This window comes from Cupressus sempervirens, chromosome 2 (genome assembly GCF_028749045.1).
Source record: "Cupressus sempervirens isolate cs-2001-9-10 chromosome 2, ASM2874904v1, whole genome shotgun sequence".
Lineage (NCBI taxonomy): Eukaryota > Viridiplantae > Streptophyta > Pinopsida > Cupressales > Cupressaceae > Cupressus > Cupressus sempervirens.
In genome coordinates this window covers 549,122,193-549,140,444 of record NC_143119.1, presented here as the reverse complement: position 1 = coordinate 549,140,444, position 18,252 = coordinate 549,122,193, and positions in this window count along the sequence as shown.

Here is an 18,252-nt window from a genome sequence, read left to right as displayed (position 1 = left end):
TTTAGAAACAAGTTAGATGAGAATGGTGAGATTACTAGAAATAAAGCTAGACTTAGTATGCAAGGGTTATGCTCAAGAAGAAGGATTATACTATGGGGAAACATTCACACCTATTGCTAGAATGGAAGGAGTAAGAACTTAACTTGCATATGCTGCATATAAAGGTACTAAAGTCTATCAGATGGATGTAAAGTCTTCTTTTCTAAATGGTATATTGGAAGAGGAAGTCTATATTGAAAAACCAAAGGGATTTTTTGATGAGAAGAACAAGGATATGCTTTGTAAATTACATAAAGCACTCTATGGTCTAAAACAAGCACCCAGAGTATGGTATGAGAGACTTCACAAGTATCTAGTGCAAATAGGATTCGAAAGAATTGATGATAACAACAACATGTACATCAAATCAAAAGAAGGTAAGGATATTATTGTATCTAAAATCTTTGTGGATGACATAGTTTTTGGAGGAAAGGAAGTGCTTTGTAAAGGTTTTGCTGACAAAATGAAACATGAATTTGAGATGTCTGTGTTTCGAGAGATTAAATTTTTTGTTGAATTGCAAGTACATCAACTAAAACATGGTATATTTGTGACACAATCAAAGTACATCAAAGAGATACTTAAAACATTTGGATTAGGGGAATCCAAACGAGTCAGCACACCAATGGCAATAGAAAATAAGCTATCCAAAAATGATGAATCAGTTGAAGTCAATCAAACAATGTACAGATCCATGATTGGAAAACTATAATATGTTGTATATAGCAGACCGAACATAGCATTAGCAGTTGTAATAGTGGCTAGATTCTCTACTAATCCCAAAGAAAATCATCTCATAGCAGTAAAAAGAATAATGAGGTATCTTAAAGGAACTGATAACTTTGGTCTATATTACAAAAAGAATGAGAAGTTTGAGCTAAATGCATATACAGATGCAGATTGGGGAGGCAACATTGATGATACAAAAAGCACAAGTGGAGGTGCATTATTTCTAGGAAAAAGGCTAGTTACTTGGACTAGCAAGAAACAAACATGCACATCCCAGTCCACTGCAAAATCAAAATATGTGGCAGCAGTAGTCAATTGCACAAACATTGTGTGGCTCACACATCTATTGAAAGGAATGAAAGAAGAGGTAACCAAACCTGTGATATTGTATTGTGATAATACAAGTGATATAAACATATCCAAAAATTGAGTAATGCATGCAAAAACCAAGCATATTGCACTCAAGTATCACTATGTCAGAGAGTTGGTAGAAGATAAACAAGTGAAGTTGGAGTACATTCACACAAAGGAACAAAATGTAGACATCTTTACCAAACCATTACCCAAGGATTCTTATGAATATCTTAGAGGCAAGCTGGAGGTAATGCCCCTAACTCAAGCAGTCTAAAGCAACAAGGAAGTAGCCTTGCATCAACAAGAACACATCATTGAAATTAGAAGAATGATGCAAAGGATGATAGTAGAAGTAGAAACTCCAAATCAGTCACAAGCATGGTGATAGAGGGAGAAATCATGAAAGGCAAAACTTATATTTTTCATGTTAAAGATGCTACATCTTTGGTATTCATGTCAAAGAGGGAGATAGATGCAGAAAATTGATCATTGCAAAGTAAGAGGGAGATATATATGAAAGAGGGAGAGATATGAGATCAGTAGTAAGGATCCATTAGTTAGGAAAGAAGCAGAAAATGTATATAATTTTGGTGGTAACTAAGTTGATCAATTGATCAGTTTTGTTTGCCATCAATGCCAAAGAGGGAGATTGTTGGAAATGATTGAAATGATCATGAGGGAGATTGTTGGAAATGATTGAACAAGCTCAAGAATGAAAGTAATAGAACTGGTAAAGAATTATCTCAATCATTGTTTTGTCATTGATGTCAAACTTGCTACTTGTAGGAATGAAAATTGCTTTAGTGATCCAAATACTATCACTTGGTTGATTGACAAGGAGGTGGCAATCAATAAGATGTAACTAGAACACCTAGAGAGAGGTTGAAGTTATGATGATGTAATGAAGTACAAGGATCAACTAAGTCATTGATGAAATAGTGTATTGATGACATACTCTAAGACACAGAGAATGGGCACACTAAAACACATCAAAGATGTAAGGTTTTAGCTAAATCATTTGTAAAGCCTGACTAAGTTCATTAGAGAGAGAGAGCCGAGCAAGACAATTAGTTATGTAAATCAATTTTTGGATTAGATTGTGTGGATATTTTTACCATCAACGTTTCGAATCACACTACGTGATCCATCATCAGGATGAGAGAGCAAGAGATGTCAAATAAAGTAAATAGCAGATTTAGCAAAGACTCACCATATAAAGGAGAATACGAAAAATGAATGCACCAACTCCGAAGCTAAACCAAAAAATAATAAATAAATAAAAATATAAAAATAAAACAAGACAATAGGGGTGAATGACTAAAACAAGGAACAACACACAAGAAAAAGGTAAATAAGAGAAAAAATAAAATAAAAAATAAAAATAAAAATAAAAACAAAAATTAAAATTAAAAATTAATTAAAAAAGGAATTAAAATGAAGACCGAGAAAATCAATAGCTACAAAATATTATATATATATATATATATCCAAGAAACTATGTAATACACCTAAAAACTATAAAACATAAAAAGGAGCAAATATCATAATTAATAATATTTACTTGGTGTATATATGTAATACACGTATTACATATATAAATAAGCATATAATATATATATATATATATATATACACACACGCAGACATACATACAAACGTACACAAATATATATATATATATATGTTAATATTACATATATAGATAAGAATTAATTACATAAAAGTAGTATAGGATTATATGCTAACTAGATGAATATAAATACAAATCTACCTATCTAAATAACCAAAAAATAAAGATAATGAAAAGTATGAGAAGCTAACTAGATGAAAAGCTAGTTAGTGCCGAACAGATTCTTAATTGAAGCTGAGCAAGTTCAACTTGAGTATGTGCTGAGTAAAGAATAGATGCCAAGTGATCTTTAGGTGTTGAGTAAAGATCAGATGCTGAGTAATGATCGGGTGTCGAGTAAAGATCAAATGTCGAGCGAAGATCAAGTGCCGAGTAACATAGAGGTGCTGAGCATCAGTAAACTAATAGTGCCGAGTTGCTGCATTATTTCAAAAATCAAAGATTCATCAAATCTAAGCCGACAAGGTTGTTATCTAGAATACTGTGAATTAAATAGAAGATAAGAGTGATGAGCTGGTGGTATAGAACACCATGTAGAATGTTTTTGAAGAATACAACTGGACTCTAGATGAAGTTTCTAGATAAGAGCAAGATATGGGGTAGATACATTGTGTCCTACCTAATCCATTTGAAACCCTAAAGTAGGAGAGGAAGAATTGAGTGAGAAAGGCAATCCAAATTTTTATTTAAGGAATCATAAGGTCACAAAGCAAAGAGAGGAGGTCAAGCATGAAAGCATAAAGTACTAAAGGAGGTGCTAAGGAGTAAGAGAGCACAGTTACTCTACTTCAACAGATGACCACAAATATGTTTGCATTGGCATGATGAGTAAGAAGACTCAAGGAGACAAAGCTTGAGATGACAAGCTATCAGAGTTGAAGTGATTAAAGCCAAGCAAAGGATTGAACTAAAGTGTGATATGAAATCTGCAAGATATGCTGTAAGTTGTATCAGATCAAAAAGCCATTATTGTTACTCTCTAGCAATTGTAACAAATAGTTTAAACCCTATGGACTTAGGTTGGTTTAATAGCCATGTTGTAAATCCTTTAACAGGGTGACATTCCAAGTGAATGTTCTAAATTTCTTTTACTAGGCCCTTTCCTAACAGTATGGTGAAATCCTCTAACAAGGTCACATTTAATAGTGTGTTGTAAGCCTTTAAGAGGGCATCACTTTAGAAGAGTGAAAATTAAGTAGCATGTTACTGGTGGTTTTTCCCAAATTGGGTTTCCACGTAAATCACTATGTCATGTGTTGATCTTGCATGTTTTATTTATGCATGTTGATTTGCTGTAACTTGCTTAGATGATTGATCTAAGCTTGGAAGGATGAATAGTTTAATGAGCTCACTATAATTGGCAAAAAAGTATTATTAGGGCATTAAGACCTTGGACAACTGATTCACCCCCCCCCCCCCCCTCTCAGTTATTCTAAAGAATTCTAACAATTTTGACAATTATATAAATATTATTAATTCTTATTTTTAATTAAAATTTATCAAAAAAAACTAATAATTAATATAGCGAAGTTGTAAACTTGTAATAAATTAAATTTTAAATAAGAATTTTTTGAAATAAATTTTCTAAAATTTAATTGATATAAACTCTTGGAGAACTACTATGCTAAATCTATGTGAATAGTTTTCTTAATAAAAAATGATATAATATTTAGCTGAAACTTTAATAAACTTATTTTATACTCTAATTATTAAATTTAATTATTTTTAAATTATTTTAAAAATAAATTTATATAATAAACTTCCCTATCTAAAATCTGATACTACTCATTAACAACTCATAATACTAAAATTATTGCCAAATATCGCAATTTCTTATTTAAAATTTAATTTATTACAAGTTTACTACTAATGTTTGCAAGAGCAAGACTGCAAATTAGAATCCTAAGCAGAAGTTCATGGGTCACTGCCACAAATGCAACAAACAAGGACATCAGGCACATGAATGCAAAACCAAGACCTTGAGCACACAAAGATTTGAAGGATACTCCTATAACTATCAGAAGTATGGAGATATAGCATATGAGTGCAGATCCAAGCCTAAGTGGTCATCAAACAAATAGACAAAGGTAAATCACAATGGAAAATCTTATAATTAGGATTACAATACTAGGTATAGTTGTCACTACTATCAAGAGTATGGACATTTTCCTAAGAATTGCATAAGAACACACTTTAGAAGTGACTACAAAAAATGGTTGAGTCAACTACATGTTTTAGTTGGTTGAAGATTGGTCACATAAGTAAGAATTGCCCAATAAGGTCAAAAGTGCCAAGCAGTGATTCAACAAAGGTAACGAAAAGGAAAATGTTAAGAATGTCAAAGATGAAATGAAAAATACATGGAAGAGAAATGAAGATTGCAACACATCAAGTTTTGATGGGATCTCTTCACCCAATGGGTCGGTTGATGACACCACCTTCAACTAAGAAATCAAGAGGTATGTGTGGGACTAATATTTAAATAATATATCATAATTATTTCCAAGGACTTAGTTTTGAAAATATTATATTTTCATGAAGAAAGATGCAAATTTTTGTTTATAATCTTGAAGAAATCTTTTAGTTTTTCAATTTTCATGTTACTGTCAAGCATGAAAATTTTCACTTAAGTTGTTGAGTGAAATCTAGTTGATACTAAGCTATTATAAGTGATAGCGTTTACCAATCTCATAGTGGTTTTTGAGCAAGAAGTAAACTTCATGGAAGCTGAGCGAGTTGAAATTTCTATTCAAGCTGAGCTTACAATTGTGTAAAGATTGGGCATTAATTACAAAGTTTTAAGGTCTATATGATCAATTTTTTACTCATTTGACATCATTCAAATTTGGAGAGAGAACAAAGAGCTAAAGGAAAATTGAAGAGATCATTCTAAAAAATTTCAAAGTGAATTCAAACACTATTCAACATTGTTCATCAAATTTTTGAAGGCATTTATTGTATGTTGAGTTACACTATTTGAATTTCTATAAATGATAGGTGATAATTATGGTGCCTAGTTCTTCGACTACCAAGGTTAAAGAGGGAAAGGAGGTCTTGAATGTGCAACTAATTAACACTGAGATTAGACAACCAAATTTCAAAGCAATCCCTAATATTGCATATAAACAAGATCTGTTTGGTGTGTTATCCATGATACCACCACAAGTCTTAATGATTCAAGATGCGAAATGTTGTTCACATGCAAGGTGGGTAGCATAGGTGACATGGAAATCAAAGACCTATATGAAAAACTATGTGAAAATGGAATACTAAAGGAGAAATAAAAAATTGTAGAAATAAAAGGGTTAATCATGCCCTAGATTTTCCAAATATTTTCAAGACTAAGTGGATTAAGATTATTTTAATCAAAATTCATGATAAGTCACTATGGCTAGAAGATGAACCTATCAAGATAACCAAGAATATTGTGCAAATGGTAATAGGGTATCCAACCCTAGATAGACCTAAAACCATGAGGAGTGACGCAAAAGAAGTTATTGAGAAAAACATAGGGGCGGTGTGGAATAAAAGAGGAATGACAATGGATACTATCATAGATCCCCTCATTTCTTTTGTAGTAAGGATTATTGCACATAAGTTCTTTCAATCAAGAAGATTGAACAGTGTACCTTGTATTGATGTTGATGTAGGATAAAAGATAGTGAAGAAGGATTGTACTAATGAGCTTATCAAGCTTCAATTGCAACAACTATCAAAAAATTTGGGAGCCATCATGAAAACCAAGAGTGCACAATGCAAGTTTGGATCAATACTTGTATGTATACTTTTCTATGTGTAGACCACATTTCCTTCCTTTGGAAAAGTTTCATGGAAGAGAAAAAAATCCATTGTAGTACAAATAGGAGAATTCATTGAGAAAATGGGAGAGACCTTTGAGTCTATTATGACTATCTATTTTGAGGACTTTAAGTAGTCAATGAAACAAAGACAGAAGATACCAGTGTCACTAGTTGAGAAACATTTCAATGATGTTTGCTTTCTAGTTGATACTGATTTCACAAATGTACAAGTTTTAGCTCCAAGGGTTAATGGTTGAGATCACTAGGATATGAAATCAATGTGGATGAGGCATCTATAGTAATTGCATCCTTTCTTGTAGAAGAAGAAGTAGATAATAAGGCTACTAACTTTGTAAATTGTGATGTTGCCAAATCAAAGATAACTATGGATCTAAAGACAACATTAGTGATAAGGAAGAAGAACAAGATTGTCAAGAAATTGAAATAAAAATATGGTGAAGGGGGAAAGGAAGATGATGAAGATGATATGATGATGAAGAAGAAGATGTACTAGCCCAAGCACCATTGGCCCTAACACAAGGTCAAGGAGAAGATCAAGGAGAAGAGGAAGTCAATCTTGAAGAAGGTGTCAAAGGAGAAGAAGTTAGTGAAGAACCTATAGCCATAAAGAAGAAAAGAAGGTAGTCAACAATTAAAGAAGGTTGTAAAACCTAAACCTGCAGTTCTAGCTACACAAACTAGCACAAGACCTACTACTAAGAAAGCTCAAGAAGTAGCCAAGGAAAAACAAAACAAAGCTAAGAAAGCTATACAAGTTGATGTGTTTGAGAAGAGACAAAGGAGAAAGTACATTTCTCCAACTAAATCATATGAAGAGAGGATAGATTTTGATGATAATAGCCAATTTAAAGTGGTAAGTCATAGTCCTTCTGATTTAGATTATCTATGTGAAAATATAAAGAATAATGTAGATTTGAGTGGATTTTCACATATTGGATTTGATAGACTTGGAAAGCTATAAATGGATAAAGTAGAAGAGTCAATATATGCCATGATGGTAAAATTTAAGATGACTCTAATTGAGATTTTGAACTCTCTACCAAATACTTTATATGATAGAGTTGAGAAAAGATGGAAATATAATCTTACAATAGAAAGGAATATTAGAGAGACTATAATTGTAAGAGTGATGCCAGATTTAGGTAAAGCTAAGATGACTAAAGCCATAAAGAAGTATGCAGGGAGATTTTCTCCTAAGTATCATGCATTTAATATTTTCCAAACTAAAATAGAAGATGTTGTTCAGAAAAGTACCCAAATCTGGAAGGTAATTTATGGGTTGACAACATCTAAGGTAATTGAGGAGAAACCTATTGAGGTAGGTGAAGATAAAGATGAGCAAGAATTAATTGAGGCTACTAAAGTTGATACTGAGAAGGATGAACATATGGAATGCACTAAAGAATGGGAACACAAATAGGCAATAATTAAAGATGAGTAGGAAATAGAATAGAGTATACCAAATATACAAATGTTGAGTGCCAATCCACTACATGTGAAAAAAGTAAACACTAAAATCATATAGATCAAGGATGTTTCTGACACTATGACTCAAAACATTAATTCAGTAATAGAGGAGGAAATGAAGAAGATACTACTAGACACCACCACCAAAGAAAACTTATGTAGTCACCCTATATTGGTCAGTGTAGATGAACTTAAGGAGGCAGAGAAGATATTTATAGAGGTGGAAACTCGAGACATCAAAAACCCCTTAATTTACTATGATGCAACCTACATTACCCATTGTAGTGTATCAAAGGAAAGAAACAACCACCATGGCTAACATCAAAAAATTGGTGCAAAATTTTTTAACACCAAAAGTTTCTACTCAAGCATGGGATGGAACACAAGTTCAAACAAGACAGGTAGATAATCATCTACCTACAACACAAGTTCAAGATGTAATTGAAATTGAAAAGAAAGAAGAGGAAATATGGAAGATTCAAACTTGACTACATAGCCTTGTTGGAAGATTGGAGAGATATTTGGAATATAGGTTTGATGATAATATGTAATGTTCACTCATCACTGAGTTTGGCATTGATGTCAATATAGCATGTTTGATGTTTTATGTGGTATCTGACAGAAGAACAATGGAAAGATCAATTTGATATGCTTGACTAGTTGAACATAACAACCACTCATGGTTATGAGAGATACATTTGAGTATCTAGCATATTCAGTTAACATCGAAAGTAGAAAGGCTAAGTCTAGAAGAAGTTATGTAAGTTTTGGTAATGTTTGTTAAAAGATAGAGTTTATAGAGGCATGTTTGTGTAAACTTGTTATATCTCTTAGTAGATTTGATATATTGAGGATCAAGGTTGAGGAATTGGAGAAGACATGTTAAGGATGGCATGGCTAAGCTCACTTGTAATAATATTATGTGTAAAAAAAGTTATTCAAGTTGCAAGGTGGAAGATTTGTGTTATCACTAAGTGTAACATGCTCTTAATGTGGTCCTATAATAATTAATTGAGAAGGATTAACAACCAACTCAAGGAATTTTTTAATGGACTTGGTATAAAGGAAGGATATTTTCCTTTATCATGGTATAGATATATGTGAATTATGAATGTTTGGAAAGTAGCAGAGAGTATGGAATGTGAAGTTGAGCAAAGAAGTGCTGAAGTAAAGGAAACTTTATTGCCAAGGTTTTTTTGAGTGATCTAAGGTTTGGTATTTAGATTTGAGGTTTATGACCTGGTCTACAAGGTCTAATAGTAATTGGTCTTATTTATAGGATAGAGGAAAGAACAAGCAGGGAAGATAAATAACAGTAAATTACTTGTTTGAGCAATGAGCTCTTCTCGTAGTTGAAATTGCATGTTTTGGCAATGGGATCTTCTTGAATACATTGTACCACAACTCCTAACAAGGTTGGAATCTCCTCACAAGGATTCAAAGTCTCCTAACAAGGACTAATTTTACTAAATGTTGTAACGGACTCCTAACAGGGTCTATACTCTAACAAGGAATATTCATATTAGTACATCATCTTGCAGGCATCATTCCCACTAGGGTTTTCCCTCTGATCAAGGGTTTCCCTAGTCAATATATCTAGTGTATTTGTTTATGTGAATCTTTCTATTGTTTCTATTTACTTTGGTTGAATAGTTAAGTTTTTTTAAAGAAGATAAGTGTTTTAATTATTGGATAACTAATTCACCCCCCTCGCCCCCCCCCCCCCCCCCCCCTCCCTCAGTTATCTTGGTGGACTATTGTTTCTAATAAGCCTGAGGAGAAATTGTCAATAAAAAAACAGGTTACCTTACAACCAACCACTACTCTTCCAAGTCAAGCACTTCAAAGGTCGAGTATAGAACCGACACCATTATAATCACCAAGGTCTAGTACATCCAAGGTAGGTGAGGTTACATCATTTATTGATGTCAACTTGGATGAAGTGATTGTCCTACCAAAGCTTGGCCTTGCAACAATCACAATTGAACAAATGGGCATACTAAAAAATGCACTTGCAAGGAAAAAGCATCAAGAGCTACTCAGAAGGGAGCATAGGTAGAAGCAAGCATTGCAAGACATCAAGAATATATTTATTGATGCATTCAGCCTGCCAGCACCTAAAGAAGACAAGCCTATCATGGAACAGTTGGTAATCATTGTAGAACACATCAATGATGTAGACCTAGATTCAAATTTCAAACTACTTGAATGGTCTAAGAGAAAATTTCAAGGAAAGGTAAATGACAAGGTATCAAGTTCTATTACACATAGTCAGGTTGAGTTAGTAACCAAGACTAAAAGTGTAAATAAAATCTTAGAGAATATTTTCTTACTTTACACCAATATGTGTGATACAAATTTGTTCACACAAGAAGTACAGTGCCATATTGACAATTTGGAGGCAAAAATGAAGCTAACAAGTATTACTCTACCCAATTCTCTAGCTCAGAGTTAGAAGCACTTCAAGAATTTGATGAATTCCCAAGGTCAATTGGTTGACCTGCATGCTCAAGAAGAAAATATTTGGGCCACACTGATTAGCATCCAATCCATGTTGACCCCATAGATGGAAATACTTCACAAGGAGCTAGCCTTTGTAGAGACGCTAATGCAAAAAGATCCCCATCTTTCTATACTAGAAGGCTTAGTTTATCTTGTTGCCAATTTGGCCATCCAAATCAAATCATTGGAGGTAGCTTGTGATAATTGGGATGTAGCTTTGAAGCTAATACTTGAGATCCATAAATCTTTTTTGGATAAACACACTATTTAGGTATAACCCTTTGAAATAAGTGTCAAAAAGAGGGAGTAATAAGATAGGAGGACAAATAAGAAAGGGGGAGCATGCATAATAAATTTTTTAGTGACATTGACTCCAAGTGATGAATAGATACAGTTTTGGGGAAGACAAAATAAAGGGGGAGTCAAAGACATAAACAAAGTATAGCATATGCATATTTACTTAGCAATAGTATTGATTCAAGATTCAAGATATAATAATCAACTCAAGGGGATTTATAAGATTTTGTGGTATGATAGTAAAGTCAAGTTTTGAAAAATTTTGAAAATTTGAAATTTTGTATTATATCGAGTAAAGATGGCGATTATCTAAGTTATGCTTATAAGTTAAAGATATTCATGCATGACCAAGTGTTTTTTCCACTCATGTCAAAGGGGGAGATTGTTAATCTCAAATTGGTTTTGACATATGAGTGTTTATACAATTAAGTCATTTACAAGATTAGTTCATGTCACACAAGTAATACATTTGGAGCATAGCATGTCAGATAGTGCATATCAAGTGAGATTCTTAGTGTATGTTGAGTAAACAGTTGGTGCCAATCCACTCAAGTGTTGAGTAGATAGATGATGTCAAGTGATTCAAGAGTTGAGTAATCAAAGGATGTTAAGTTATTCAGATGTTGAGTTCTAGCATTGAAGTTGTAGTTGATGTTGAGCATTAGGGACTTCTAGTGTCGAGTTATATAGTTTTGACATAGTTGTTTGTAATGGCACAAACTCTTATGTAAATTATTTTGGAACCAACTTAAGGATATATTTTGATATACTAGATAATAAGAATGAATCTTGATTAATTATCCCAATGCAACACACACAACCAATCAAAAAAAGAGAAGGATTAAGCAATAGGTGAATCACAATCATTGATTCATACCTAACCCTAAGTCACCAAGATATTCATAAGGAGGGTAAACCCTAATATAGAATGTAAGTAAGGAGATCAGTAGAGAGAGAATTTTGTGCATGCAAAAAGAGAATCAAGGTGTGACTAAGGAATTGTGATCTAGAGACATGAATTATAGAATATGTTAGAGGAGAACATAGTAAAGGAGTTAGAGGATAGAAGAGATACATCTAATCAAAGAAGGATCAAGAATACATGCAAAGAGGTGATCTAACATCAAGTAGTAGAGTGCTAACAAAGGATCATTTTTGAGACATTTTAATAGGTGAATCATTTAAATCTCTTAACAGAGTAGTCAGGTAACATGCTGAGATAAATCCTTGAATAGGGTGCTTACTTCATTGTAAGTTGAAGTCCTCTTACTAGGAACACTTCTAATAGGTTCTTGAAATCTTTTAATAGGGTAAGATGTAATAGGCTTTGTAAGCCTTTAATAGGGCATACCATTAACAGGGTAGATCATATTTCATGATCAAACATTGTAACATTCATTGGATATACTTTATAAATGTAGTAGTGAAGATGTATGGGTGTCATCCCCACCCTAGTTTTACCTTCTCATTAGAGGGTTTTTGGGTAATCATATCTTGTGTCATATGTGTGAATGTTTATTTACTTTCAAGCTATGAATAGTTATGTTTAATTTGGTATTTTAGTTTACATGCATAGATTGTGAGATGGATGTGTAGTGAATGATTTTAAGGATGAAGTTTTCAAGTATTATATGGGACTTAGTATTATCATATATTTATTGACAAACCTCCCTGCAGTAAGTGTTAGAGTAAATAATTATTTATTCTATTACTTAAGCTTACTTAGGTAAATGCATTTATTTAATATTTTGTATTTAATGCATGTAGTGGTTAGTTGTTGACAACACGAGAGTTTGTTCCCTTCTAGCATGTTCCACCTTTTGTGGATATGTGCTGAGTTGTCAATCTTATCTTCTACCACCTTCTAGCTTGTTCTACAAGCTTTGATGAGCTCTTTATAAGCGGGCTCTCTCATTGTATTTTCATAATATCACATCATAACATATCACATATTGTATATTGTAAATACATTTTTATTGTATTTGCATATGTGGTCTCTCATGTCCGTTTAGGGTTTTTTCCCTTGCTCCATGCTCTTCCTCTTCTTGGCTTCTCTTTGATAGGTTCTCGCATGCAAGTGATCATGGGCGTCTTCAGAGTTGGCTTTCCTCAACTCCAACAGTAAGTCAATTTCATCAAACAAAAAACAAAAAAAGTAATGATTCACTTGACCCCATGTCACATGAATTCTGGGAAGGTTGACGTCAGGTTGGGATTATAGGGATGTTAAGTGGGTTAATGTTATTTGTATGGGGAGATGTATAAGTAAAGTAAAATGTAGTAAATAAAAGATTTGTCTTAAATATTGTTATTTTTTAAAGGATATAAGGGTTAATGGCTAGTGGATAGGGAATTAGTGATAAAATTAGATAAGGGGTGGTAGGAAGTAAAGCAAGATGTAAGGGATAGTTATAGTATAGTTTAGGAATGGTTAGTAGAAAATGTTAGGAGTAAGGAACTGTATATTAGATTACTAATAGAGATTATTTTAATTGATTTAATATTCAAATACTATAAGAAAATAAATTAAACTAAGATAATATACATTTATATATATATAATAAATATATATAATTAATCAATTTACAAAAAAAATAAAACACACAAATTATAGCATTTATAGCCTTGTTTTTGTAAAACTTATGGGTTTCAGGATCCCTTAAAACCTGTTTATCTTATCAAAAACTATTCACATAATAAAAAAATGAGTAGCTTAAACTAAGATAAATTAAAAATCATTTTTATCATTACAATACTAATTATTGCATATTCTCATTATTTAATTGAATTAATTTTATCTTAGATGGTAAATATTTATTATAATTTATAAAAAAATTGAAACTAAAACATGCAACATTACAAAGAGAATGGACTAAATTAATACACAAATCTGCACACTTATTTTTCAACTAAATAACTTATTTACAAGAAATGTTTTATCTACTCTACCTTTCTTAAATATTTCGATGGTCATACCCCATCATTTTATGTATACACTATTAATTAAAAACAGTAGTAATATATAAACCTGCTTCTTTCAAAAGTTTTCTACTAAACTATTAAAATAGTCAATAATCATTATTGAACTTTTAATAATATTTAATATTTTTAAATCACAACGTGGATCACATTTTCACTATCAGAGTACGTTTGGATCAAACAGGACTATCAGAGTACGTTTGGTAGGTCAGAGTAAGTTTTGTTCTAGATAGTTAACGGATGGAAATGTAATGGCACTGGCTAGCTAGTGCATTATTGTGGCTATTTAGCTAGTGCCATTTTGAAAATGGTTACCGGAACTCGCCATATTTCTAGCCGAGTTTGTTGGTATCTATGTCGGTAGCGATGTAGCGATTGCTCAAAAAATGGTAATGTAATTGAAAATCCTCAAAGGTGGGCCCCGAATGAGTGACGTGATAAGGCTAAGTTGTGTAGATCGAGTTACACAGTGGCATCCCATTGAGCATCTTTGAGCAGGAAGATTTTGATTCATCGAAACTCGCCATATCACTAGCTGGATTGTTGGTTTTTATGCTGGTAGCGATATAGTGACGAGGCCCAAGACATGTGATGTCATGTAGAGATTAGAAAATATATATGTGCCAATGTGTTGAGCTAGCTCAATGACAACGATATCATGGACCCACTTCTTGTGTACTAGGTATGAAGATTTTTGATCATGAGATCGAGCTAGGAACAAAGGGTGGCGTTGACTCACTATGAAGAAGTGCTCGAAAGTTAAGTATAGCGAGTTAGTGAGTGTGGCCCACCACTGTTGAAGTAAAATTACTATCCACAAGATCAATTCTGGATCGATGACACTCATTGACTCGCTATAAAGAGATGTGCCAAAATTAGGTATAGCGAGTTAATGAGCAATGGACCCACCATCATGTTCTTAAAGGTTGTTTCAATTTTCTACCACATGATTAAAGTAAGATCAGTGATCATCGCTAGCTCATTGTGGAAAGGTGCTCGAGAGTTATTATAACGAGTTAGCGAGTTGATGACACGTGTCCGTAGTCATCCATGGGCCCGATTTGAAGCACCAGCCTTGAAAGAAAGGTACAGGTGGAGGTGTTCCATTGGCTTGATTGCCAATGTGTTAAGAAGAAAGCTGAGTCAGCTTAGTTATCATTTCCAGATCGTAGGACTTTTCAAGGATCAACGACACAAGCTTAAAAAAGAAAGTGTGACGCCACTCTATTTTTCTATTTGGTGCATTTATGATAAGTGAAAGCTTCCCATGTGGGAGAAATAAAGTATAACATAGATATTTTCATTAATTCCAATCCCACGTGAACAAAGATTGCAAATTGTTTGAGCACAAGAGACTAATTGATTGTGTTGTGTTAAGCCTGTTAAAGATGTGAAACTATTCTTCTATCGTTCGAGAGAAATTTTAGAAGTTCAGAGAAGAACAAGTTCAAAAAGTCAAGTAAGTACTCATATTATAACCTCTATGGCATTCCAATTCTCTCAATATTGTCAAAATGCCTCCTAAGAAACCATTCTCTGGACTAATTAACTATATGGATAGAAATGTCCACGATGATTTATTAGAATTACTCCCAGAATCTACTGTACAACCTGCATAAGTTAAAAAGTTAATTTCCTTAAACCCTAGGCTTAAAATTGGTGATGGCCTATATGACAAGGGGAACTGGGTTAGGCATGCAACAACTACTCAAACTGGCCTTATCTTGTTTAAAAAATGGTTTTCAGAAAGAAAGTTGTTAGCCCCACATGCTAATGTCTAGAATTTTGATTTGGGAAAGTTAGTAGTCCCAAATGTTTTCATGGATTATGATTTTCTTGAAGCCATTGCTAAGAATTATGACCAAGCCACTAGGGTTGTAAGAAGAAAGGATGGTGTGCCTCTGGTCTCAATTACTCCTGAAGAAATTAGAGAGGTTTTTCACCTGGAACCATTATCAGACTACCATGTGCAAATCAATTAGCTAGAATTAGAGAATGAATATAAAGCAAAGAAGGATGTAATTAGGGGAGGTGCACTAAGGGCACATATTGGTACAATAGGAACTTTTCCAATAATTACTGCAGCCTCTAGAGAGCCTTTTAAGAAGAGTCTTTTCACTTCCCAAGCTCTAGAGATATAGAGGACTTATGCCGAGTTTTTGGTGAAGATGAACAAGAATTTATGCCCATTGGTTTCATGTACATGATGGTTCAGATTGCTTCCTTCAGTGTAGATGTTATTTTTGATTTTGCTTCCTTTTTGGCTGAAGAAATTCACATTGGTTTAGTTGGGATTGCGAAGGGCAAGGTGGAATTTTTTTTGGTCAGTACTCTCTATTAATGCATATGTTTTTGTTTATAGGAGTGACATATTTTGGTAATGAGATATAACTAAATAGAGAGGAGAATGGGGAAATACTGCCAGTCTAGTTGTGGAGCGTAGATATGACCTGGGATGCAAGTAATGCTAGTTTTGTTAGATTTGATAGATATTTTGCTGCTAAATTGAGATGCCTAATATTGAGTGACAATCCTAGAATCCCTAGGGTACTAATGAGTCTCATTAGGCCTCTGGATAACTCCCATGACTTGAAAGTTTCACATAATTGGGGAGATATCATCCCCTACCCTGTTTCTACTATTTTTAAAATCTATGGTTTCAAGGGGAACCCTCATGTTTTGACTTACCAAGTTCCTTTGAAGGTGGGAATAGCTAAAGTTTTATGGCAGTTACAGGGAGTGAAGAAATGTTTTTGTTGAAAAGGAAATTAGGGTCAATTTTCCCTACCTACATAATGGCCCATCAGTTTGTGATTCTGAGGGAGTTTTCAATCAGATGTTGAGGCATAGAATCAAGTTGGGACCGTTCAAGCATGATCCTTATTATCTAGAGGATATTATAAGGAATGAATTCTCATTTTAGGAGTAAGAAACTAAAAAGGAAAAATGGAGAGTTTATTTTCGGGTCTTAGAATTCATTCATTGTTTTGATAATAAATATGATTCTTTGGATAATGCTATTATAGAGGTTGACAAAATAAGTAAGCTCATGAATACCTTCCCTAAAATAATGGAGGTCATGAAGGAAAAGACACAATTTTTTATTGATTCATATCTTGATAAGGCCAAAGAGGTCATGAGGAGGTTGGCTTTCACTCCAAATATGCGAACTGGTAAAATAATTGTATAAAAGAGGCCCAGATATACTATACTTCAGAATAAAAGGGTTCCTATAGACAAGGGCAAACAAACAGTAGGATCTACCAGTATAGCCCAAGAGGAGAGACCTAAAGAGCCTAGTCCTAAGAGGCAAAAGGTAAAGATAGAAGAAAGGCCTCAAGATGAGGAATATTCACCCACCCAGTCCACTTTGAGGATTGGAAAAGAGTAGCTCACTGGTGAACAAGCTGAACAAATGGGATCACAAGGAGATAGTTTTATTACTCAAGTAGAATTAGATGAGGGTAACCCTCCAGAACTTCCTCTCCCAAGTTTGGATCTAACAATAGCTGATTATAGAGGCAGGGAGTTGGACCCTGTATTAGTGCAGGCAAGTCATCAATTTTTGACTGATGATAGTTTTGTGAAATCAAGGGCTTTTCAGCAGTTTGCATGGAAGACAAACATGAACATTTTCAAGGAGAAATGTAAAAAGATGAAAATAGACCATCCGAAAATGGATGAAACTTCCATGCAAAACCAAATTAAAAAATAAATGATGAAGGAATTGCAGAATATAAGCCCTGAGGAGGGGAGGAAAATGATAAAGGCATCTAACATTTTATTATTGTCGAATTGGGATATTGCAGATGCATTAATTTTCAATTCTGTTTCAAGTAGATTGGAGTTGCAAGACCCAAATAGAAGAGACTTCCAAGGCACTTCATTCATTGAAGATCAAGCTACATTGGTTAGTTGGTCATTGAGAAAGGGATCTAGAGCCACACCATCACAATCAAATGAGTTTGGATTGATGGGAAATATACTTGTAAGAAGGTTTGCTAACACTTCACATGTACATGCAGAATATTGGAATGTGGATTCTTCTCAGTTTGTGTTGGCCACTGCTAAGATTGAGGAATAGGTCATGTCTAAGTTATAGAATAAATATGAAATACTTCTTGAGGCCTCTAATAGGGAGGTAAAAAGGAGAATTGAACTTGAAAACAAGGTAATGGGGGAATCCACAAGGCCAAGAATAATATACCCCCATCCTCCAGTGGAACCATTTAAATCCACCCCCCTTATAGAGATACCAAACACAACTCAAAGGCCTGAATATTATACAACTAAGGAATTTGAAGAAGAGAAGAACAAACTATGGGCCTTACATGTAGAGTTAAATATGCAGTATGAGGATAAGCTTAGAAAGGCTCTAATTTATTTAGTGGAAAAAATTGAGTGGCCCTTATTCTTTGATCAGTTGGTAAAAGT